At 38.7% G+C, this 24,422-nt stretch overlaps 1 pseudogene; it reads right to left on the bottom strand.

The window, feature by feature from the left end:
- Nucleotides 1–10,988: 10,988 nt before the first annotated feature.
- On the bottom strand, nt 10,989–11,621 carry LOC110576647 (annotated as a pseudogene).
- Between the last annotated feature and the right edge of the window lie 12,801 nt (nt 11,622–24,422).

Raw genomic sequence — 24,422 nt, 5'->3', positions numbered from 1 at the left:
CACGCTGGGCATGGAGCCTGCTTAAGATTCTCTCTCTCCCTCTTCCTCTGCCCCTTCCCCGCTCTCTCTCTCTAAAAAAAAAATACTAAAGTTACATACCTTTGGTGCACATCTACTCTTGTGTTGTGCACAATGCAACAAACTTTAGATGAAATATCTAATTAAATGTTAATCTAATGAAGTAGTTACTATTATTACCTCCATATCACAGATGAAGAAACTAAGTTATAGTGAGGGGTCACTTGTTCAGGCTTTAAAAAATGAGTAAGGTGAAAAGCCAGCATACCAAATCAAGCTTGCCTGGTTCAGAGTTTGAGCTACTGACTGTTATGGACATTTAATTTAATAAATGTCTCTTTCCAGCTACAGACCAGACTTCTACTTCCCGTCAGTGAGCAGAAGAATTTTGAACCCTGGTGTGGTGGTGAACAGCTCATTCCTCTCTCTCCCCAATGTTGAGGGCCAGCCAGAGATTACAAGCCATGAAAAAGAAACCCAGAGCAGAACTCAAAGACAGGAATTCTTTAGATGTTATAGATCACACAACTTTGAAGTGCTTCTGTTACCTATGTCTACATCATTTTTCTCTTTCCAACAGAGTATAAACTATCACACCTTTCATACTAAAAGTGACTTTTACATATGGATGCTGATTTTTCATAAACTTTGGTGGTGTTAGTCCTCACCTAAAGCTATAGATCTCACTAGAAATTAAAGAAAAACAATCCTATGATTCTAAAAATGGATGTGGGGGAGATTCTGCTAGGAATTTTTAAAAGACAGTTGCATTAAGTGCCTGTAATTTGATTAAAGATTAAGGAATGGACTAATTCTTAGTTGATTCAGGGTTTTCCATTCCAATTGAATGTATTGCCCAATGACATTATTGACATTTTGGGAGGATCAGAATATTCATCTTTAGTTTCTTCACTCAAATCTGCATGATATTTCTTGGTGTTTATTGGAGGAGAGGATGGAAGCACTTATGGCTTTGTGGAGAAGGAAAGGAGAGAAAGTACTATTGCATCTGGATTCGCTCATTAGTTCAGTTATTTATTTATTCTACTAGTAAATATTGAGGTAGAGAGAAATGTGATCGAGGAGGGAATACAATGGTGGCTTAACTTTTATCTACAATATTTTGTTTTTAAAAATCTGAAGCAAATATGGCAAAATATTAAGATTTGTTTAAAATTTATTATAGGTCCAGGGGCACCTGGGTGGCTCAGTCAGTTAAGTGTCTGACCCTTGATTTTAGCTCAGGTCATGATCTCAGGATTGTGAGATCCAGCCCTGAGTCAGGCTCCGTGCTGAAGATTGGAGCCTACTTAAAATTCTCTCTCCACCTCTTCCTTTGCCCCTCTTCTCTCTCTCTTCCTCATTAATTAAAAAAAAAAAAAGCTTATTGTCGGTCCAATGATATTTGTTTTAAAGCCAAGTATCTTGAATATAATATGTGACATTTGGTTGAGAATAAAGAATAAGAAAAAAGGAAATATGTTTTAAAATCCGTAAGTACTAAAAGCACTTCATTTTGCTCCAGTTTTTTTTAAAGATTTATTTATTATATATTTGAGAGAGAGAGTGTGTGTGCAGGGGCAAGGGGCAGAGGAACAGGTAGAGAGAATCTCAGACAGATTCTGTCCTGAGCTCAGAGCCCAGTGCAGACTTGATCCCACAACCCTGAGATCAGGACCTCAGCCAAAACCAAGAGCCAGTCACCCAAACAACTGCACTACCCTGGCGCCTCCAGTTTATTATTATTATTTTTTTAATCTTCTTTCTTCTTTCTTTCTTTCTTTCTTTCCTTCTTTCTTCTTTCTTTCTTTCTTTTTGATGTAGTGTTCCATGATTCATTGTTTGCGTATAACACCCAGTGCTCCATTCAGTACGTGCCCTCCTTAATACGCATCACCAGGCTAACCCATCCCTCCCACCCCCCTCCCCTCTAGAACCCTCAGTTTGTTTCGCAGAGTCCATAGTCTCTCATGGTTTGTCTACCCCTCCGATTACCCCCCTTCATTTTTCCTTTCCTACTATCTTTTTTTTAACATATAATGTATTATTCCAGTTTTTGTTTTAAATGCACTATTCCCACTTTGTAACCATAAATCCTAAGATGCTAGTATCATGTGGGTTTCAAGACTTTGATTACATGGTGCATTGTTTCTCTGTGTTCTGTGTTTGGTCAGCAGTGGTAGTGGTATATTTTGGGTCTAGAAATTAAAAAGGTACCTCAAATTGGAAGGCACAGACCTCTCAGAATTGTCTCTCTTCAACCCAAAATAGAAACTTCCTGTTTGGAATATTACCTAATATGCTTACATAAAGTGCCTTAAGCCTTAAACGTGAGGTATAATTTATTCTAGAATTTTACATTGTCTGATCCTGAGCTTTAAGGCATGGGGCAAGTCAGTCCTTTAAGTCTCAATTTCCTCATATGTCAGTTGGGAAAAATAAAAATAATAGGTCCTATCTCACAAGTTGTTATAAAGAGAGGTGACTTTACCATGACATTAATAAAGGATAAGTTTCGAGGCTTCATTTATACAAGTTTTCTCCAAATTCAGTATCTAATTTTGTATTTGTAATTTTTTATTGTTTTTCTTAAAAAGAGCCTTCCAAATTGACTATTTTCAGGCCTGATAATATCTGGATCTGCCTATGGTTACAGAGATGACATGAGATATCAAGTAAATATAAAGCTTTAGGAGAGTGCCTAATATAGAGAAGAAAGGGAGAGGAGGGGTGGGGGAAGAGAAATGGAAATTTTAAGGGAATTGGCTCTCATGATTGTGGAGGCTGGCAAATCAAAATCTAAGGCAGGACAGCAGGCTGGACACAGAAGAGTTGATGTTGCAATCTTCAGGCTAAAGTCTGTAGGTCAGGATGGTAGGCTAGAAATTTAGGGAGGACTTCCATGTTACAGTTTTGAGGCAGTTCTTTCCCAGTTAACCTCAGGTTTTGCTCTTCAGGCCTTCAACTGATTGGATGAGGCCCACTCACATTATCATGGGTGATCTTTTAAATATTAAATGATAGCTACAGAACACCTTCACAGCATACAGACTAGTGTCTGACCAAACAACTGGGCACTAGTCAAGGTGACACATAAAATTAACTACCACACTGAGTAAGTGCTCAGCAAAACGAAGTATGTGGCAAGGTCCTAATTAATTTTTCTTCTCCTCCTCCTCATCCTTCTTCTTTGCCTTATTATAGTCTATATTTCTAGAACAGTACCTGGAATTTGAAAGTTTCTTAAAAAAATCTTTTGGGAAAATGGATGTATCAAGAAATGCAAGAATGAATGAATAAATAAATAAAAATGTATTTGCCAGCAAATAGCTTATATATGGACTGTTCAAAATAGCTAGCATAGTCAAGTCCAATAAGTTTGGCTGGATGACACTCCAGATAATGACAAATGTGTTTTTACACTGGTCCATGATGTCAGGTCTTAATACATGGTTATGAAGTAAAGTTTGAAATCTGAGGAATGCCTGATAAATACTATAATCTCTGTATTACTTGCTCAAGGCAGAAGAAGCCTTTGCATATCCAACATTTACATCTTCTTAATTACTATTCCCTGATATGGCTAAAATGTAGCTGGGCTTGACCTCAAGAACATTACAAATATTTTCCTTCTGATCTGGACTGTCTAAAATACAAAGCAGCATTCAGTCACTTGTCCTTATCTTTATTTTTCTTTTATTCCACATTCAAAGAAGTCAGTCCAATTTTCACTTTTTTCTCACTCTTGCCTACCTCTCAATTCGAAGGGTGCTCATTCTTCATGAGAGAGTCACAGAATGGGAAGTGGCAGGCAGAAGAACGATGTCCTAAAATTCAATAAACACTTCTCTCTTATGCATTGGAAATGTATAGGCTTGCCGTTAGAGGGTAAGGCAAAAAGGATTAAAACAAATCCACTTTCCTTTCCTTCCATGATTCTACTGCAGTGCCCATGCTAACACCAGGAATCAAATCATTCTGTTTTCCTACATTCTTAATAAATCAAGCTTCTCTGGAGGTCAAAGATGAAAGTGGTATCTATTTGCATCTCAGTTTCAATCTCTACTCCGTAGCTTGTTTCAAAATGGTTCTTCCTGGGAACATTTGTATCCTGATCAAAATGCCAATTACATTTGTTCCTTCTGCATTATCAGACAAGACTTCTTGCCCCCATATTGTGAGTGCTTTGTGTATCTGACTTGTAATTTACACGTATCAGACACCAGCTCACTGGAAGGCCCCTGGAGTGTGAAGTCTCACTAGTAACTGAAACAAGGCAAACCCTCCACATACATCTGGGCCAGGTCTCCCCTCTCAGTGTATTTTACACCATTTGAATGGGACATGGTCAAGGAAAATCAGCTAAGATCTGAAGACCAAAGCTGCCATTGGAGATAAGAGTCTCTACTCCTCGGTAAGCTGAACTTACGGATCTTGAGAGGTAAATGTATTTTGAGGAATTAGTCCATTCCTTTATTTCTTCATTTTTTCTGAGACCTCTACCCTCCCCCCACCACCACACACATGCACACACAGAGGTGTGGACCTCCAAAGCCATCTGGTAATATATAACCACAACTCCTGGCCATACATGTTTGAGTAGAGGTGAGTATTTGACCCAGTCCGGGTAAATTAGATTTTTTTTCACAGGAATTTGGAAATCTAATTCCCAGACACTAATTTACTGTCTTTTGGTCATTTGAACCATGAACTAATATAAAGCCAGGGTTGGGATAGCCATTGCTTGAAACACTAGAAAGACCTGAACTGCAGAGAGAGAATGATCCAGACAAAAATGTCATGCCACCTCAAAAGAAATAGCCACGGTATGTGATAATTTTCTAGTTCCTGGTTCCAAGCCTCAGGGAGGTATTTTCTGTGCATCTATAAGATGACACCTTTGCCCTTAGTATGATTGTTCCTTTGCATATAAGTTAGTATGAGTAGATTTCTGTTTCTTATCACCAAAAATATCTTGATCAAAATATCCTATGGCATCCATAGTGACCAAAGTTAGTGCACTTATTGTGGAATCATTGATTTGATACAAAAAATAATCATTACATGCATAATATTTCTAGAAACTGCTAGGTGCCAAGGGAACAAGACGGAAAAAATATTCATTTTCAACTATGAGGAGATGAGCAACATTGACTGAGTGACTAGGATATACTAGTGTTTCAAATGCATTTAAAAAAATTTCTCACAGAAACCATGCGATGTGAAAGGCTTCGTTATTCTCTTTTTAAGGCAAGTATTTATTGAATACCTACTATTCTTCATACTTTGTCCTAAAAGCTAGGAATAAGGTACTGAACAAAATAGGCACATCCTTAGCAATTGAGGATTTTATACTCTAGTGGAATAGATATAAACAAAAAATCTCAATTAATACAAACACTATGAGAAAAAAGCAGAATATTGTGATGGAGAGTGAGCAGGGTTGTGTATAGCTATGTGTGAGGAGGAAGTGGAGGAGAAGCAACATTACAAAGGATGGCCAGGTGACATCTAAGGTGAGGCCTGATTTACAATGAAGTTTCACCACAGGAACAACATCCCAGGCAGAGAAAATAGCAAGTGCCAGAGCCCCTGAGGCAGGAATAGGCCTACTGTGTTCAAGCAGTAGAACTCAGGCCAGAGTGGCTAAGGCATAAGAATACAGAGAAAAGCAATGTGAGGTGAGGTTGGGGAGGGGGCAGGCAGTGACCGTATCAGAGCCTTGCAGACAGCCATAAAGAATTTGGATTTAATTCTATGTGTAGTGGAAAACCATTAGAGAATTTTAAGCAGAGGAGCAATATGATCATTTGTGTTCTTAAAAGATTTCGGTAGAGAGTAGACTGAAGTGTCCGAGAGAGATGAGCTTTGTGCATTGGAGGGTGATGGTGAAGAAACAAACAGAATCGAATGTTCTGTTTGGGCATGTTATGTTTGAGCTGCCTGGCAGACATCTAAGTGAGATGCCAGGGAGGCAGCTGGGCAGATGAGAAGGGAGCACAAGAAACAGATTAAGCCCGAAGAAATCGATTTGAAAGACATCTAGAAGGAGGCAAGGACTGTGCTAGCAGATGCAGGAGAGTTGCTATCTGCAAGAGAAGGAAACGCCCTCATGCTTCTCTGATTCTCTCTCCCTCCGTGTGTGCTTATGGGTTGGATATTATGAAATAAGGTCATCTTCTAGGACAATAACAAGTGAATTAGTCAGAAAAGTAAGTGGGACTAGTAAGTAACACTCAGTGCCCAGATGGGATTTGTCGTTGTGAATTACAAGTGACTGCATCTAGCCTATTTGGATGATTTTTTCAGTAATATAAATTGTTCTAATGTAGGACAGAATAGGTAGATTGTTAGCTTTGACCAGAGTTTGAAGTTTTTTCCAATTGAGTATTTTGGAGGGAGAATTAGGAAGAGAGTTGATAATGTGTAGAAATGAACAATTGTAGTGGTAGAGCATGGAATCCAGTTGGTTAACAAGGGTGTGATATATTTTTGTAGTAATGTCCCCTAATTTGTTGTGATCTCCTCCACACTGAAAATGGCCATTTGACTTCCTTTGGTTAACCAAAAGCTTAAAAAGCATTTGAGCATTGGGTCTTGACCTATTGGTGCTCTTGGAATACTGCCATCACCACAATGAGAATAAGCTTTGATTATCTTATTGGGAGGATGAAAATTACATGACTTAGTCACTCTTGTCACACCTGCCAACAACCAACCTACTGCTAGACATATGAGTAAGGTCATCCAAGACCAGCCAAGCCCCAGTCAACTAACCAATTGACTGCAAACTCACAAACAAAATCAAGTAAGATCATCTGAGACCAGACTAGACCAGAGTAACCCCCTAGCAGAATTGTGAGCCCTATAAATCATCTGTTACATAGCAATAGGTAATTGGTACAAGTGATGGATGGTGAGGAAAGGTAAATGGATTGGAGGTAATGCAATGGATTGGAGGTCTGAGAAAGAGGGAAGGATTGGTAAGGTGAGAGTATAAAAATAAATGCCAGAGATGGATGGTGGTGATCGTTGTGCAACATTGTGAATGTATTCCATGACACTGAACTGTACACTTAAAAATGGTTAAAATGGGAAATTTTGTGTTATATATATTTTTACCACGATTAAAAAATAAAATTGAAAAAATGAGTTGAAAGAGAGATTTTTATTATTTTTTTCTATTAAAGAAACTGAACTTCAATGTAGAGAATAATTTGCCCAAAGTTACACAAACAGGAAGTGGAGAAACTATGAATAGCAGCAAGACTTGTCTTCTCTGACATTTGTGGCAGAGCAGAAAGAACATCAGACCTCACCAAGCATTCATAAATTTTATTTTAGTTGGTATAAATTTTAAAGATCATCTAGTCCATCCTCTCATTTTATAAATGAAGTAATACATATATTTGTGTCATTGCATGCCACTTCAACATTGATTTACTAAGTACTTCCTGGGCATGCTCCCTGTGCCTGGCATGTGCTTGTCAGCGAGCATCCAGCTCAAAGAGCTTCATGGAGCTTTCCTCGTGATGACATATTCTAAACCAAAAAGTCATGAAAACAATTGCACAATTTTAAGCACTATGAAGGAAAAATACAGAGAAATTTGTGAGCATATATCAGGGAGATCTCATTTGTGGTGGTGGTGGGAATCAGAGAAAGCTTCCCCAAGGAGTGACTTAAGCTGAGACTGGAAGGATTAGGAGGGGTTATGGAGGAAAAATCTCTCTGTGCCTCAATTTCCTCATCTATAATATGAGGGGAATTGGACTAAATTCTCTTCCAGATCTAAAATGAATTATTCACTAAATTTAGAGATAGGGAATTTAAGTTTGACTGGAAAACAGATGTGACCCTGACTCAGGAAGTTGCTGGTTTTTCATTCATGTGGATTGTTTATTATATTGTTCAATAAGAAAAGATACTTAAAACTGGTATTTGGGCACCCAATCTTTTTTCAATATGTTCAAATCAAATCCCTTACCTTGAGCTGAGCTCTCATGGGATTTTCATGGTATCTTTTAATCAAAACTTAAGCATAAACTATATAATGGCTCCAGACTTCTTTTTCAATATGCACAGAGGGACTACAGGAGTTATTTCCTTTTCCATATAAAATCATCTCTTCAATGGAAAATATGTTTCAAATTAGGCACCGAGTTCATGAATGAATGCAGTGTGAATGTTCTATGTCAAAATGTAAAAGATTATGAGAAATGAGAAATGTGCATTTTATGTATTTATGCTAAACTCTGGATTCATTCTCTTTGGAAATACTGGCATCTCAATCCCAATCTGGGGCAAAACCACCTTATTTTAACTTACAGTTCATTTTAAGGAAAAATGCAGGGGGAACAGTTGCTTTAGAGGCTGCTCTTGAAATGTGAGCACAGTGGTTTTGAAACTATGCTGGTATGGAGATTAGGAGCTCCTCGAACCAAGCTAGAGCATTCTGCTTCCAAAGTGAGCAACAATTTTCTGAGACTAGTATTGGCTCAAATTTTAAAATGTCTTCCATATATATTTCTTGGTATTTGATACTTTCTACAGCCTGTCTTGAAAAAAAAGAAATGATTGAGGAACGAGCATGTAGGAAAACTGAGAAATGGAAATTCATGCTTGCTTTAAGCTTGTCTGCCCCCACTCCCAACCCTAGGACACCCATGCTTGTCACTTTATGGCAACCATGTAATAAAGTCATATTTTCTACTAAATATTATGTCTGGTTCAAATGACATAATTTAATATATAAACATTCTGTGCATTACACACATACACACATGACACACTAAAATCCCATCAAGATTTTCTGGTATTCCACCAAGTGAAATGGGAGAAATCCATCAGTTTAGTTGATAGGGGCCTTTTTAACTCTAGTGAAACCCTTCACAAACAAACGTTGATCTGGATATCTACTTTTTTGGAGATAACTGTTCTTATAATCAGTTTTACAGACCGTGACATTAAGACCCAAAAGAGAACTGTCTTGCCAGTGCACACACACAGTATTCAATGTAAGGATCAGAATTCAGGAAATGCTGAGAATTATTTTTCCCCACGCAAAGTCCCCTGTCAATTGCCTGTTGTTCCAACTTGGCCAAGCGTCAACTGGGTCCTTATCATAAACTGGTTGTACATTTGTGATGGCAAAGAGGAATAACAAACTTAGCAAAATTTTGTCTAATTCCTCTACTCTCCCACTCTGCCTGGAGGAAGCTGGGAGCAGCCCAGGCAAAGACAAGTCCACTGGGAGCTGAAGTAGAGTCCCCACTACAGGCAATAGGGAGTGGTAAAAGTTAAGGAGGGGCTACAGCCCAAACCCTCCTGATTACTGAAGTCCTAAATGCCATGGACAGAGTCTGAAAGGATATATAATGTGAAAGGGCAAGATAGGATATCAAGTCAGGATATCAAACCAAGAACAGGATATGGATGTTAAAAATAGAACAGGTAAATTGTGAATGCATAGGCAGGAGGTCATTGGCTTAGCCTTCAAGCATGAGTTTTTGCCTAGAACAACTTTAATATTGGTTACATACTTGTCAAGGTCAGTGCGTCAGTGTGACAGTTTCAGAAGATTAAGATGTCCAGAAAATTACTGAATATAGTTTCTACAGTTTCTTCCAAAATAAGCTTTTTTCTCTAGGTTTAGAAATACTGTTGGATCGATATTTGGAATCAAAACAGTGACACCACTATGTAATAAGTTCCTTGGCATTTGACACACTAACCAGATCTCTTTATTAAATGATGTTGAAGCATGCTTACTGATGACAACCAATAAGAGCCTATGATGTCCCCATTATAATATCCAAAATTATTTCACCAAGGAAAAATTAAATGATATCGTGGTTCTTTGATAATATTTATTCCATAGATAATCTTTCAAGGAAATTATTTGTTTAACCAGAACATCCTATCATACACTAATCTAGGTTTATTAGACTTTGGGAAAAATGTTTTAGTTTTCCAAATTTCTGAATGATTGATTGTTTTATTCATCAATAGGTATTTATTGGGTACTTAATATATTCCAGGAACTGGGTAGGGACTGAAGTTTAAAGACAAATAGATACAGTTCCTAGACTCGAATCATTTGCCCTTTAGTGGCAGAAAGAAGTGCACCACCAATGTAATCCAGACTGAAATGTCCTGTGTTAGAGGGAGACACAGGATATTTCAGAAGTCTGTAAGATAGGAGTGTTGAGTTCATTCACTGTTCAGGTCTAATTAAGGGAAGGTTGAACTGAGACACTTCCCTTGAAATGATTAGACAAAAAGGGGGGCACCCGAGGAATGGTATTTTGAGCAGAAAGAAAAGTATATGTAAACTTCAGTCAACATGGCATGTAAATAACTCATACTATATGCAGTGTATGGGGGTGCAGGGAAGAAGAGATAAGGCTAAGAAGTAAGTTCAAAACAGATTAAATAAATCTTATATTCCTAGAAAATGTGGGGCTTCTTGGGAGAGTGTGTGCATGTTCACAAACATGTGTGAAAATATAAAAAAAGCTCCTCACCATGATGATTTAATGGAAAATTAATATTTTATTAGGAGGGCTATATATATTTCTACTTGCCTTCAGTTGAGAGGTTTCATCTCAGAATGCTGAGAGAGCAGGCATTATATGTGGTGGCATGAAGAGAAAGCATGCCCTTTGGAATCAGATGGATCTACGTTTGAATTTCATTTCCTTTACTTCTTGGCTCTATAATCTTGAGAAAACCACTAAATTGTTCACAGTTAAAATACAAGATTGTTAGGAGTTGTAAGTACAATAAAACAAAGATTTTATCCTAAGGTTTGCAATGGGTATTCATTGTTAATTATGCATTTTTCACATGAGTCCTTTATCTCCAAATACTACATTTTTTTTTATTTTGTAATTTTGTCAGTTTTTTTTTTTTTACGTATACAAAAGGAAAAGAACCTTTATTGCTTATTTATAATAGCTGTTATGCTTTTATGCTTCCTTGCCAGATGCCTTCGGAGCAGGTGTTTTCTGGGCTGGAGCTTTCTGACCTTCCTGAGACTTTGGAGGCGCTGCATTCTGGCCTGCAGCTTTGGTGGGGGAACCTTCTGGGCTGGAGCCTTCTTGCCTGCAGCAGCCATCTTTTTTGCTGGAAACTTTGCAGCTGCCTCAGCGGCACCCTTAGCAGCAGGTGCTTTTTTGGGAGGAACTTTCAGGAGAGCTGCTTTTTTGCAGCTTCCTGACATGGAGCTTGATTATTCTGTTGTTCCTCATTTTCTTTACCTTCATGACTTTATAACGATCAAAGTCTGTCATCTTGGTTTTTCTTTCTCTGGCTTCAATCTACGTGGCCCATCCTGTGGCTGCCCATTTTGTAAGGATACCTGCCTTCTGCCATGCTTGTCGGACATACTTCTGGCCAGCACTGTGTGGGAACTTGAGGATGAAGTCAGTGAGCTGCATGGATTTGAAAGGCATAGCCTGTCTTCTTACCTGAGTGCAAGGTCCATCAGCCAAAGCCCTGTTCTGAGCAGTAACATTTACAATCCCGACCAGCTTCCCTGTAGGAGGCCCAAAGGAGATGTAGGTCACCCAGCCAACCTCCATGAAGCACCTAAAAACCATGTTGGCAGGGGAGATGGAAGAAGGCATTCCCTACTGTGCACGTCTCTTTTATAATTTTGTCAGTTTTTACTTTATTCTTTTTAAGTTTTTGTTTAAATTCCAGTTAGTTAACATACAGTGTAATATTAGTTTCTGGTGTACAGTATAGCGATTCAACACTTCTATACAACACCCAGTACTCATCACAGCAAGTGCACTCCTCAATCCCCATCACCTATTTCACCCATCCCCCCACCTACCTCCACTCTGGTAACCATAAGTTTGTTCTCTATAGTTAAGAGTCTATTTTACGAGTCTGTTTTTTGTTTGCCTCTCTCTCTCTCTTTTTCCCCCTTGGCTTATTTGTTTTGTTTCTTAAATTCCACATATGAGTGAAAGCATATGGTATTTGTCTTTCTCTGATTTATTTTGTTTAGCATAATACTCTCTAGTTCCATCCATGTCATAGCAAATGGCAAGATTTCATCCTTTTTATGGCTGAGTAATATTCCATTACACACACACACACACACACACACCATCTCTTCTTTATCCATTCAGTAGTCAATGGACAGTTGGGCTGTTTCCGTAATTTTGCTGTTGTAGATAATGCTCTATAAACATTGGGACGTTGGGGTGCATGTATCCCTTTGAATTAGTATTTTTGTGTTCTTTAGGTAAATACCTTGTAGTGCAGTTGCTAAATGGTAGGGTAGTTCTATTTTTAACTTTTTGAGGAAACTTCATGCTGTTTTCCAGAGTGGCTGTACCAGCTCGCATTCCCACCAACAGTGCAAGAGGGTTCCCCTTTCTCCACATCCTCACCAACACCTGTTGTTTCTTATGTTGTTGATTTTAGCCATTCTGACAGGTGTGAGGTGATATGTCATTGTGGTTTGATTTATATTTCCCTGATGATGAGCAATGTTGAGCATCTTTTCATGTGTCCGTTGGTCATCTGTATGTCTTCTTTGGAAAAACGTCTATTCACGTCTTCTGCCCATTTTAAAAAATGATTTATGTATGTATGTATGTATGTATGTATTTATTTATTTATTTTATTATTCTTTTTTTTTTTTTTTTTGAGAGAGAGAGAGAGAGTAGGGAGGGGCAGAGGGAGGGAATCTTTCAAGCAGCCTCCCTGCTGAGCACAGAGTCTGACATGGGGCTTGATCCACAACCCATGAGATTATGACCTGAGCTGAAACCAAGAGTCAGACGCTCAACCAACCGAGCCCCCAGGCACCCACTTCTGCCCATTTTTAAGTGGGTTATTCATTTTTTGGGTGTTGAGTTTTATAAGTTCTTTATATATTTTGGATGCTAACCCTTTATTGGATATGTCATTTGCAAATATCTTCTTCCATTCAGGAGGCTGCCTTTTAGTTTTGTTGATTGTTTCCTTTGCTGTGCAGAAGCTTTTTATTTTGATGTAGTCCCAATAGTTTATTTTTTATTTTGCTTACCTTGCTTCAAGGGACCTAGCAAAAAGAAATTGCTATGGCTGATGTCAAAGAAGCTAATGCCTGTGTTCTCTTCTAAGATTTTTGTGATTTCAGGGTCTCACATTTAAGTCTTTCATCCAATTTGAATTTATTTTTGTGTATGGTGTAAGAAAGTGGTCTAGTTTCATTCTTTTGTATGTTGCTGTCCAGTTTTCCCAATACCATTTGTTGAAGAGATTTTTTCCCATTGCATATTCTTTCCTGCTTTGTCAAAGATTAATTGACCATATGATTGTGGGTTCATTTCTGGGTTTTCTGTTCTGTTCCATCGATCTATGTCTTTGTTTTTTGTGCCAGTACCATGCTGTTTTGATTACTACAACTTTGTAATATAACTTGAAGTCTGGAATTGTGATACCCTCAGCTTTGTTTTTCTTTTTCAAAGTTGCTTTGGCAAATTTGGGATCTTTTGTGTTCCATACACATTTTAGGATTGTTTGTTCTAGTTCTGTGAAAAATGCTGTTGGTTATTTTGATAGAAATTGCATTTAATCTGTAGATTGCTTTGGTTAGTATAGACATTTTAACAATATTTGTTCTTTCAATCCATGAGCTTGGAATGTCTTTCCATTTCTTTGTGTCATCTTCAATTTCTTTCATCAGTGTTTTATAGTTTTCAGAGGGCAGGTCTCTCACCTCTTTGGCTAGGTCTATTCCTGGGTATCTTATTGTTTTTAGTGCAATTGTAAATGGGATTGATTCTTTAATTTCTCTCTCTGCTGCTTGATTATTGATGTATACAACTGCAACAGATTTTGGTACATTGATTTTGTATCCTGCAACTTTACTGAATTAATTTATCCGTTCTAGCAGGGTGTTTTTTTTTGGTGGGGGGAGTCTTTTGAGTTTTGTATGTATAGTATCATGTCATCGGCAAATAGTGAGAGTTTTACTTCTTCCTTGCTGATTTGGATGTATTTTATTTCTTTTAGTTGTCTGATTGCTGTGGCTAGGACTTACAATGCTATGTTGAATAAGAGTGGTGAGAGTGGACATCCCTGTCTTATTCCTGAGCGCTGAGCGTAGAGGAAAAGCTCTCAATTCTTCCCCATTTAGGATGATATTAGCTGTGGGTTTTTCATATATGACCTTTATTATGTTGTGGTATATTCGCTCTAAACTTTTGTTGAGAGTTTTTATCATGAATGGATGTTATACTTCGTTAAATTCTTTCTCTGCATATATTGAAATGATCATATGGTTCTTATCCTTTCTTTTATTAATGTGATGTATCATGTTGGTTGATTTTCAAATATTGAACCACTCTTCCAACCCAGGAATAAATCCTACTTGATTGTGGTGAATGATTTTTTTAATGTATTGTTGGATTTGGTTTGCTAGTATTCAATTGAGAATTTTTGCATCCAGATTCATCAGAGATATTGGCCTATAGTTTTCTTTTTTAGTGATATCTTTATCTGATTTTGCTATGGGGTAATGCTGACCTCATAGAATGAATTTAAGTTTTCCTTCCTTTTCTATTTTTTTGGAATAGCTTGAGAAGAATAGGTATTAACTCTTCTTTAAATATGTGGTAGAATTCACCTGTGAAGCCATCTAGTCCTGGACTGACTTTTGTTTTTTGGGAGTTTTTTGATTACTGATTCAATTTTTTTTGCTGGTTATCTGTTCAAGTTTTCTATTTCTTCCTGTTTCAATTTTGGTAGTTTATATGTTTGTAGAAATTTATCCATTTCTTCCAGGTTGTCCAATTTTTTTGCATATAGTTTTTCATAATAGTCTCTTATAATTATTTGTATTTCTGTGGTATTAGTTGTTATTTCTCCTCTCTCATTTGTGATTTTATTTATTTAGGTCCTTTCTCTTTTCTTTTTAGTAAGTCTAGAGAAAGGTTTTGTTTGTTTGTTTTTTAATTTTATTTTATTATGTTAATCACCATACATTACATCATCATCAATTTTTAAAATTTTTTTGAAGAACCAACTCCTAGTTTTATTCTTCTATTTTTTTTAGTTTCTGTATCATTTATTTCTGCTCTAATCTTCATTATTTCCTTTCTTCTGCTGGATTTAGGTTTGTTCGTTCTTCTTTTTCATGTTCTTTTAGGTGTAAGGTTAGATTGTTTATTTGAGACTTTTCTTTCTTCCTGAGGTAGGCCTGTATTGCTATATACCTCCCTCTTCAGACTGCTTTTGCTGCATCCCAAAGGTTGTGGACATTGTGTTTTCATTTTCAGTTGTTTCCACGAATTTTTTAAAATTTTTTCTTTGATTTCCTGGTTGAACCATTTATTGTTTAGTAGCATGCTTTTAATCTCCATGTATTTGTGGTCTTTCCAGATTCTTTTCTTGTGATCGGCTTCTTATTTCATAGCATTGTGGTCAGAATGGTGCATGCTATGACTTCAGTCTTTTTGTATTTGTTGAGGCCTGTTGGACTTGTTGAGGCAACTAGTTTTAGCAACCCACACAGATTACACACAGTGTAGGAGAAGGTTTTTCCACAAAAGAAATATAGAACACTTTCAGGGCAAGAGACTAGTATTGCGACCCAAATGACATATGCCTATTATCAAGATTGTTGGATATTAATAAAAAACCAAAAATATAAAGTAATGGTGAAATTTCAGAGTAAGAGGGATTCTTTTTTTGAGAGACACCTCATTGTACTTGGAATATTGATTACTTGGCCGCCAAGTAAGACCAACTAGCTTGAGGAATTAGTTCCTCCAGATAATTCCAATGAACATTACAGACTTTGGCCAATGTGTAATTCCCCTCTTTCCCTCTTTTTGCTTTCATTCTGAGCCCTATTGAAATGGTTACCTCTGTGGCAAAATCCCAAGAAAATTGCAACCTGGTTTGTAAGTCTGTTTGGTCATTAGAGAGGAAAGGAGTCAGGAATCCAAAAGATGCCTTCTTGTCACTAGATATTTCCAACCCTTTTTCATGGTTATTGATAAATAGCTTCCCACCTGGATGGAAGTTAGCATTAAATGCTTCCACGACCCCTTCAATTTTGATGTTCCATGATTTCTTAACTTTTTAGTGAATATTTACATGAAGAGAGAAAACTCCACAAGGAGTCACTAGATACTTATGAGAACTTTGCAAAACTTCAAAAAAGAACCCATAGTTAAAAATTCAATAGCACTGAACATGAATCAAATTTTTCCATGATGGTAAATGAAACTTAACATAGCAAAAAGTCAATATGTATAATTAGAATGTAGGAAATATTTTGGGGTCAAATTGGTTTTATTTTCCTCCAAATAAGTGGACAAGAGGCTCCTGGGATTTTGATGCTTTCAAAACATTTGTTTTGGTATCTGTGAGGATATCCTACCGTCCCCAAGAAATGTGGTCACACATAAACCTAGAAGCCCAAAGCAAAGTTCAAACCAGACCCTTAAAGTGAATCAGCGGTATGTTTGTTTTCATCCTATATATTTATTTATCCCCAGGTTCATTCCAAAAGAGATTTGAGATAGCTTAATAAAATGCAGGCACAACAGTAAGATGGTGCAAATAGTAAGAAGGATGCAAACAGAAACATGTCTTTATGTTACTCATTATGTATCAGCTTTAATGCATAAATATTAGTTTCCTTCCACTGCTTCAAGCAGTCCCAACAGTGGCCTGAGTAAACCAGCAAGAATAATGTTTTACCATTCAAGAACATTGACATGGATGACCATGAGTTTCTTGCCTGTCTTGGTGAAACTTCTGAGATAGAAGAGGGAACTCCCCGAAGTAGACAGACCTGAGTATATTTTCAGGCTGCTGACTATACAGCCTCATCAAGGGGTGTATGTTTTTGGCCACATGCTGAGCCCTAAGTCCTTTATCAGACTTAGCCACCTTCCATCCCACCAGAAAAGGGGCCCTCTTTCCTAACAGAATAGCTGGCAAATAGTCAAAATTAATATCTGGTAATACCTTAAGAGGTCTTTTTGATATTCTCTCTTCCCTCCCTAAGGATAGGTCCCCATTTAACATTTAAAAGCCCAGCAAGGCCAAGATGGAAACTTCGGAGCGCGGCTAGCATTTCTCTGGTCCTCTGGCTACCAGTCCAGTGTTTGCCTACATAGCACCAACTCTAATGGAGAGATGGTGGCTGTCATGGTAGGATGTTGGAAGACCATAGTTTCGGGCAAGCAGAACTATATAGTACTCCTCATAATCATACATACATACATTATTAAGAACTTCTTACGTGTCAGATACTGTGTGGGGCACTGGAGGTATGAAGATTAACAGAGATTTGAACCTTGGTTTTGAAGACCTGGCAGATTGGTGATAGAAGCAGGTAAATAAATATGCCTCACAGCAGCATGTTACCATAACTGAGGTACTCGTATTGGTGTAGAGGAAAATCCTTAAGCCTGCCTGAGATGATTGAGGAAGAGTTTCATCTGTGTTTTGAAAGAAGCATGAATTTGGCTAAGTGGAAGACTTTCTATACAGGAAAGAGCTGGGCTAAGGCAGAGCTTAATTGAAGCTAATGACTTACTTGGCAAACTTTATATCTGGGTGGGAAAATAACAGTTAAGAGCTGGAGCCAGGCTTCCTGGGTTCATAAACTAATGCTTATTGACCGTGGACCATGGGAGCTGTTTTTTTAACCTTTCTGTACCTCAGTTTCTTCATTTGTAAAATACCCTATAGGTTTGCTGGCAGAAGTAGAACAATGTCCAGTACATAGTAAGATTCCATCTGTTGAGCTGCTGTAGTCTCACTATGGCTGGGCGCAGGACATGGGAAAGGTACAGTGGGACTTGAGGCTCTAGTGGGGGCGGGAAGCAGGCAGTAAAGCCTTTTCAAGCCTGAAAAGCTTGGCCATACACGTGGAGGGATTAACCCTTATGGATTGTCCGTCAGAGAGTCATGTGACCAATCATTTCTCCATTTCAGAAATGATAGGTTTATGGAAAATCAGGCCAGAATCCAGAGCAGGTATATACTATGAAAATGCATAGAATGTGCTTACTTGGGGCCTGGGCAATCTTTAGTTTGATCTAAGCTTTTCAGTGTTGGAAACAGATGTCCTCAGGTGAAAGGTGTCTTATCTGCTCTAAAATGAGGTTGGAGAGAAAGACAGGGCCAGAACTTTAGTTCAGATGAAGGGGTGAAGTGGGTAGTGTGACCCAAGTGATGTATCATCCTTTAATCGCTGAGCTAATAAAATGTATGCTTTGAAAGAGTTTCCAGGTGCCTGTAAAATGCATACCTGAAAAGTGATTAGAACCTGTAGTACCTTGCTCTGGCTTCTGATAAAACATATGTTCTTCCATTAATATCTTACTAATAATTACTTAATGGATTTATTCGAGATGGTAAAAGAAAAATAAACAAAACTGACAATCCATAATTTTTGAGCTTAAATTTTAATTATGTATGTAATACATTAAATATTGTGTGTACTGGGAAGGATTTTATAAAGGCAGAATCACATTGCGTATTCTATATTTAACATGTCTTTCTGTTTACTTAACACTGCAGTGTGAGCACTTTCCTGCATCATCAAATATTCTTCTCTATTTTCAATTTTAATAGCTGCAGACAGTTTTATCATCCAGCTATAGTGTAATTTCTGTAATTCCTAGACGTTTACGTAGATTCCAAAATTTTTCTGTTATAAAATAATGTAAAAACAAACATTCTTGTAAGTCTATCTTTGCCCAGGTCTATGACTTGTTTTCTTCAGGATAATTCACAGGGAGCAGTTCTCAAGCTTTCGCAAGGCCTGATTTCATTGCAGCCCTTGGGCCTGGGTTCTTCTTGAGCTTTCCTCAGAAATGGGGTGCCTTCAGTGTTCTGATGCGAGGCTTGCCACAAACCCCTTGACGGCAGCTAGGATCGCTCTCACCGGGCTGGGAAGAGAGCAGTTTCCCTGAAGGATCAGCTTGTCATGTGTGAATGAGATGACAGGCCATTCCCTGCTATCCCAGGGCCTGGGTGCAGGGCCTGCAGAGAAGGTGGTTTGGAAGGATTCCATTATGAGCATGGTCTGGCACGGAAGCACTTTCAGCATTACTCAAGAATTTCCACTTTAAACCAACTGCTTTTCAATTTTGCAATTCTACAACCAGAGAATGAGAACAAAATGAAAGTCTTAATCCCTAATGAGGGTTTATGACACTAAAATGTTTTTGAGTGTATTCCTTAATATCATTATGTTTTAAATGGAAACCCATTTTTGTTTCCTTTGATAGACATAAAGAATTAAAGAAAGATTTCCTTTCCAAACCAAATGTAAGTACTTGGGGAACCGAAGGGAAAAACCAAATGATCAGAGTAATGGACCCAGAGCTCTTTTCTCTATTAAAATTTTCACATTTTCCTTTGAGAAAAATATAGTTAATTGTGTAGAAATAGATTATAATTATATTATTATGAATATGTATATTTATGTATAAAACAGGTTGGACCCGTTGACACAATTAAAAAACAACATGTTTTGGGATTTTTGTTGTTGTTGTAGAAAATAATGCTTGTCAATGTCAAAGAAAAAGTAAGAAACAAGATAGAGTCACCTGTAATTCTACCACCCAGAGATTACCATTGTTAACATTTCCCTTGTTAAATACATTCAGATAAAATAAAAATAGGATAAATTAATCACTATTTAATATCTACTTTTCACTTAGCAGCAAATTAAAAGTGTCAAGAAATTAAGTATTCTTTCATTCTATTTCATTGTATTGATTTATCCATTCCTCTAGGTTACATTTAGCTGGATTAAAAAAAAAACTATTATAAACTTTGCTGCTATGACCATTTTGTAGCTGTATTTTGTTCAAATCTCTAATTATTTCTTGAAAAAATTGTCTCCAAGAAGCTTATACCAATTCACTCACTCACCAGCCATATTAGTGTTTTGCCACACTCTTGTCAGCATTGGCTATTATTAAAAACAAACAAAATCCTTCCAAAATAGCATACCTTTGCTATTTTAATTTACATTTCTTTGTTAATGAGCACACAAATTTGTCCTTTTGGGCCATTATTTGCCATTACTCACCATTGATAGGAATAATTGTTTTTTTTGTCTTTTTGTTTTTTAAAGATTTTATTTATTTATTTGAGACAGAGAGAATGAGATACAGAGAGCATGAGAGGGAGGAGGGTCAGAGGGAGAAGCAGACTCCCCGCCGAGCAGGGAGCCCGATGCGGGACTCAATCCCGGGACTCCAGGATCATGACCTGAGCCGAAGGCAGTCGCTCAACCAACTGAGCCACCCAGGCGCCCAGGAATAATTGTTTTATCAACTTACTTCCCTGAATGTCATTTCACTGGGCATCCTGATAAGTCACAGCTAGAGAGAATATTTCATCTTCAAACATTAATTATAAGTGGGCGAGAAATAGAAGGTAGTTATATAATTATTAATATATAACGATTACATTGTATATAATTACTAGTGGTTTATAGCTCTTAAAACTGAAGCCTCCAAACGTTAAAACGGTTCCAAGATTAGTGCCAGTACATTAGGGTAGGAATTGGTTCCTTGCAGGGTATTCTGAGGGCTTCGCTGGAGGAGGATGATCAGATTCACTGATATCTTCGGCCCAGGAGTGATGGGGAGAACATCTGAAACACACGGGTAGGTGTTTCTAGCTTCAGGAAGCAGTCAGTTGCGCAAAGAACAATAGTTAGGAAACCAAGCCCTCGGAGGACCGCATTAACTTGTGCAGTAACATGTTCAGGGACGCTCTGTGCCTCAGCTGTTCAATAATGAGAGAGCGGGGGAAGGGGCGGTTGCCATGGCGATGCCGGGCCGCACGTGCCGCATAGAGGAGGGCGGTGCGGGGGTGAGCCTCTGCCCACTTGAAAGAAGGCGTGGCAGGCGCCTGGCCTTGGCCTTGAGCGTCGTCAATGCGGGGCCTCTGGGCTGTGCCTCCGCTGCTGCTGGAGGCGGACGCTGCCTGGCGGCGCTGGCCGGGGCGCACTGGGCCGCTAGGGGAGGGCAGGCGGCCCTGGGCCGGGAGCAGTGCCCTTCCCGGCAGCGAGATGCTGGCCGCCATTTTAGCGCAGCCACATTCCGCGGCCGCCTCCCGCCCAGGCCTCCCCGGGGCCCGGATCAGCCCACCGCCCGTGATGGGGGCGCAGGGGCGCCCCGCGGTATCGGTCACCCACGCGCGCCCTTGGCCATACGGGCCCCCGCGCGGCCTCACGCCGGGAGGGCTTGCTTTTTCTGGTCGTTTGCTGTTGAAAGGGATCTGGAAGTTGAATTCCCAGCAGACTGGGAAGCGATTTCACATGCCGCTGTGGCTGGCGGGTGCGCGAAGGCACCGGAGACGCAGATATGATAGGAAAGCGAAGGCTGCAGTCTTGGCGCACTTGGCAAGGGCCTTTCATTTCTTACACCATTTGCATTTTGCCGCAGTGATTTCCGAGGCAGAGCCGCCATGGACTTGCCTGGAATTGATTGATCATTCACACGTTCTTAAGGACGCCAAGCAGATCCTGATTGTGCTGTTTGCACGGAAAATACTCAGGCAGCATATGTCTTTGCATTTTACTCTGCAGCTGTGGGGAGATGCAAGGCTGGGTCTGCACAATAGTTTGCTTTATTAAATTCGGACTCTGCCTGCTTTAGGCATTTCATTTTCCACCTAATGGATAGGGCGACACGAAGCCGTGGCATTTTGTTGGTCTGCACTGCATTTTTGTGTCTGCTACATGGTATCTACTTTAGTCCAAGACTGGTATGATTTTTTTTGACAACTGGGACATAGTGACTTCTGTAATTAGAGTGATATAATAGAATGTTAAACCCTTTGGGGGGCAGGAGCTTAGGTGGAAAAGATTATTAAAGACAGTGATGATGTGGGTCGGAGGTATAAAAAAGATGACAAAGCACAAACATTTCTCCTGTCTTCACATTAGGAGCAGAGCTCATTTCTAATTCTCATACTTACAGAATCTAAGAGCTAAAAAACGGTTCTTTGAGATGATCCCTTCTAGCACTGTTTTTTGCAAATGGAAAAACAAAGATTTGAGGAGGTCAGGAACTCATTTCCCAGGTTCACAAAGGCATAGGAATACAGACCTGCTTTTCTTAGTTTGACCACATTAAGTTAAAAAATCACTATATGGGATTTACTACTCCATTAATTCAGTGGTTCTCAAACATTTCATCTCACACCCCTTCATAGTCAAAACGCCATAGAGTTTTTGCTTTTGTGCATCAAATCTATCGATATTTATCATATTAGAATTTAAAACTAAGAATAAAAATATTTACTAACCCATTTAAAAATAGATTTAAAAAAGGTACTTGTGAACAGTACATTTTGGTGAAAAAGAAAAAAATTAGTGAGAAGGGCATATTTTACATTTTCTGAAAATTATGATCTGGTTTGCAGTTGAACTCCTATCTGCTTTTGCATTCAATCTGTTTTAATACAATGTTTTAGTTGGCATATATGGAGAAAATCTGGCCTCTCACATTAAAGGGAAGACTTGGTAGGCCACCTGGAAGAGTTTGGGCAACTCTCAGAAGTGTTGTGCCGGTAAATATTTTGATAACCAACTCACCAGGGAGGAGAGAAAAGCCTGATGTGTATCATTTGCCAATTTTCCTGGTGTAAATATTCTTCACGTGGCTGATAACATAGAGTTGGGAGGAAATGCACAGCAGCATACCATTATGTGATATCTCTCCCATATAAATACAATAGACGGAAATAATCTCCAGAGCCTAGAAGGAGTAAAATGTAGGAAAATATTTATGAAGTGATGGGTTTTGGAGTATTTATTACCTTTATTTTAATATAATGTGTTTAATTGTATGTTTTTACAATTTAATTTTTAATAATGGTTATAGTTCACAAAGACAAATCAGAAAGTTCTCAAAAGCTTGGTGTCAATGAGAGGAGAGAAGCTACTCCAGCACACCTACCTCCGAGTGTCCTCAGACTAGACTATGGGAATCACTGTATCGAATTAATTCAACAAAAATTCATTAAGCACTTATTTTGTGCTAGTGTCTGAATATAACATAGATTGAAATTCAAAAATAAAGTGAACATTACCAAGGTTAGGGAAAAATAATTAGCAAATTCATTATTTGGGATAATTTTAGGCCTTCTATTAATAACTCAATTGGAGTTAAGTACTTGGCTTCTTTAATATCTTCCTCACCCGACTAAATGATACTGTGTTTGCATTTCCTCTGGAAGAGGTAGATGTTATATTTTCTATTTTGTAGTCAGGCTGTAGGCTAAGACACTATTTTCATCTGACAGCTGTGATCTGGATATAAGATCTCTCTAAAGGTAAAATATCATCTTTACCAACAGAAGTGTATAAAACCACCATGATTTACAAATTTAACCTTCTGTGCTACAGACAGCAGGATTTGTTTGGTCCTCCATACAACCATAATGTCTCCAGATTAGAGGAACCATACTCATGGTATGTACCAGCATTGTGGAAAATTAGTCATTTGATGATTATGTATTGATCATCTGTTCTGTGCTAGAAGCTGGTGAGCTTACCACTCTAAGTAGCCACTCAGCACTTAAGAACAACATTGATCAAGGGAATTTCCCTGAGCACTGGGTTTGGTGTGAGAGAAGTATTGCTCTGAGCCCTGTTAGGGCAAAGTGTAGGAGGCACGGCCCCTTTTTATGTTATTGGCCAACTTCCCAGCTATGTTACCTGCGAACACACACATGAACATATTCTTTTTTTTTAAAAAAAGATTTTATTTATTTATTTGAGAGAGAGAATGAGAGAGAGCACATGAGAGGGGGGAGGGTCAGAGGGAGAAGCAGACTCCCTGCCGAGCAGGGAGCCCGATGCGGGACTCGATCCAGGGACTCCATCCAGGGACTCGATCCAGGGACTCGATCCAGGGACTCGATCCAGGGACTCGATCCAGGGACTCGATCCAGGGACTCCAGGATCATGACCTGAGCCGAAGGCAGTCGCTTAACCAACTGAGCCACCCAGGCACCCTCACATGAACATATTCTTGAGCGACACTTTAAGTCACATTTGCTTTCCACTTACGATTTACTCATAAAGTGGTGTTTTTGTTGTTGGCTTAAGTGTCATATGTAAAGGAAAAGTAATTAAATTACAAAAGAGACCTGGCAAAGGCATTTCCAAAGGGCCTTGTTCTCTAAAGACTTGCAGTCTGTGCCTCTATCAACTGCTGGAATTGCCAGAATGTGCTCTCACTTCAGATGCTGCAGTCTTTGAGAGCGTGGGGCCGGCGTGGTGTAGCTGGGTATCATTCATCAAGACACACCTCTAAAAGATGTGTGACTAGTTGTCAACTATAGAAAAATTTCTGCTGTGGTCAGAAAATTAGAGCCCTCAACCTCAACTTAGCATGCCAGGC

This window comes from Neomonachus schauinslandi, chromosome 11 (assembly GCF_002201575.2).
Source record: "Neomonachus schauinslandi chromosome 11, ASM220157v2, whole genome shotgun sequence".
Lineage (NCBI taxonomy): Eukaryota > Metazoa > Chordata > Mammalia > Carnivora > Phocidae > Neomonachus > Neomonachus schauinslandi.
Note: the sequence above shows the minus strand (reverse complement) of the source record. Positions and strands in the feature narration are given on the sequence as shown.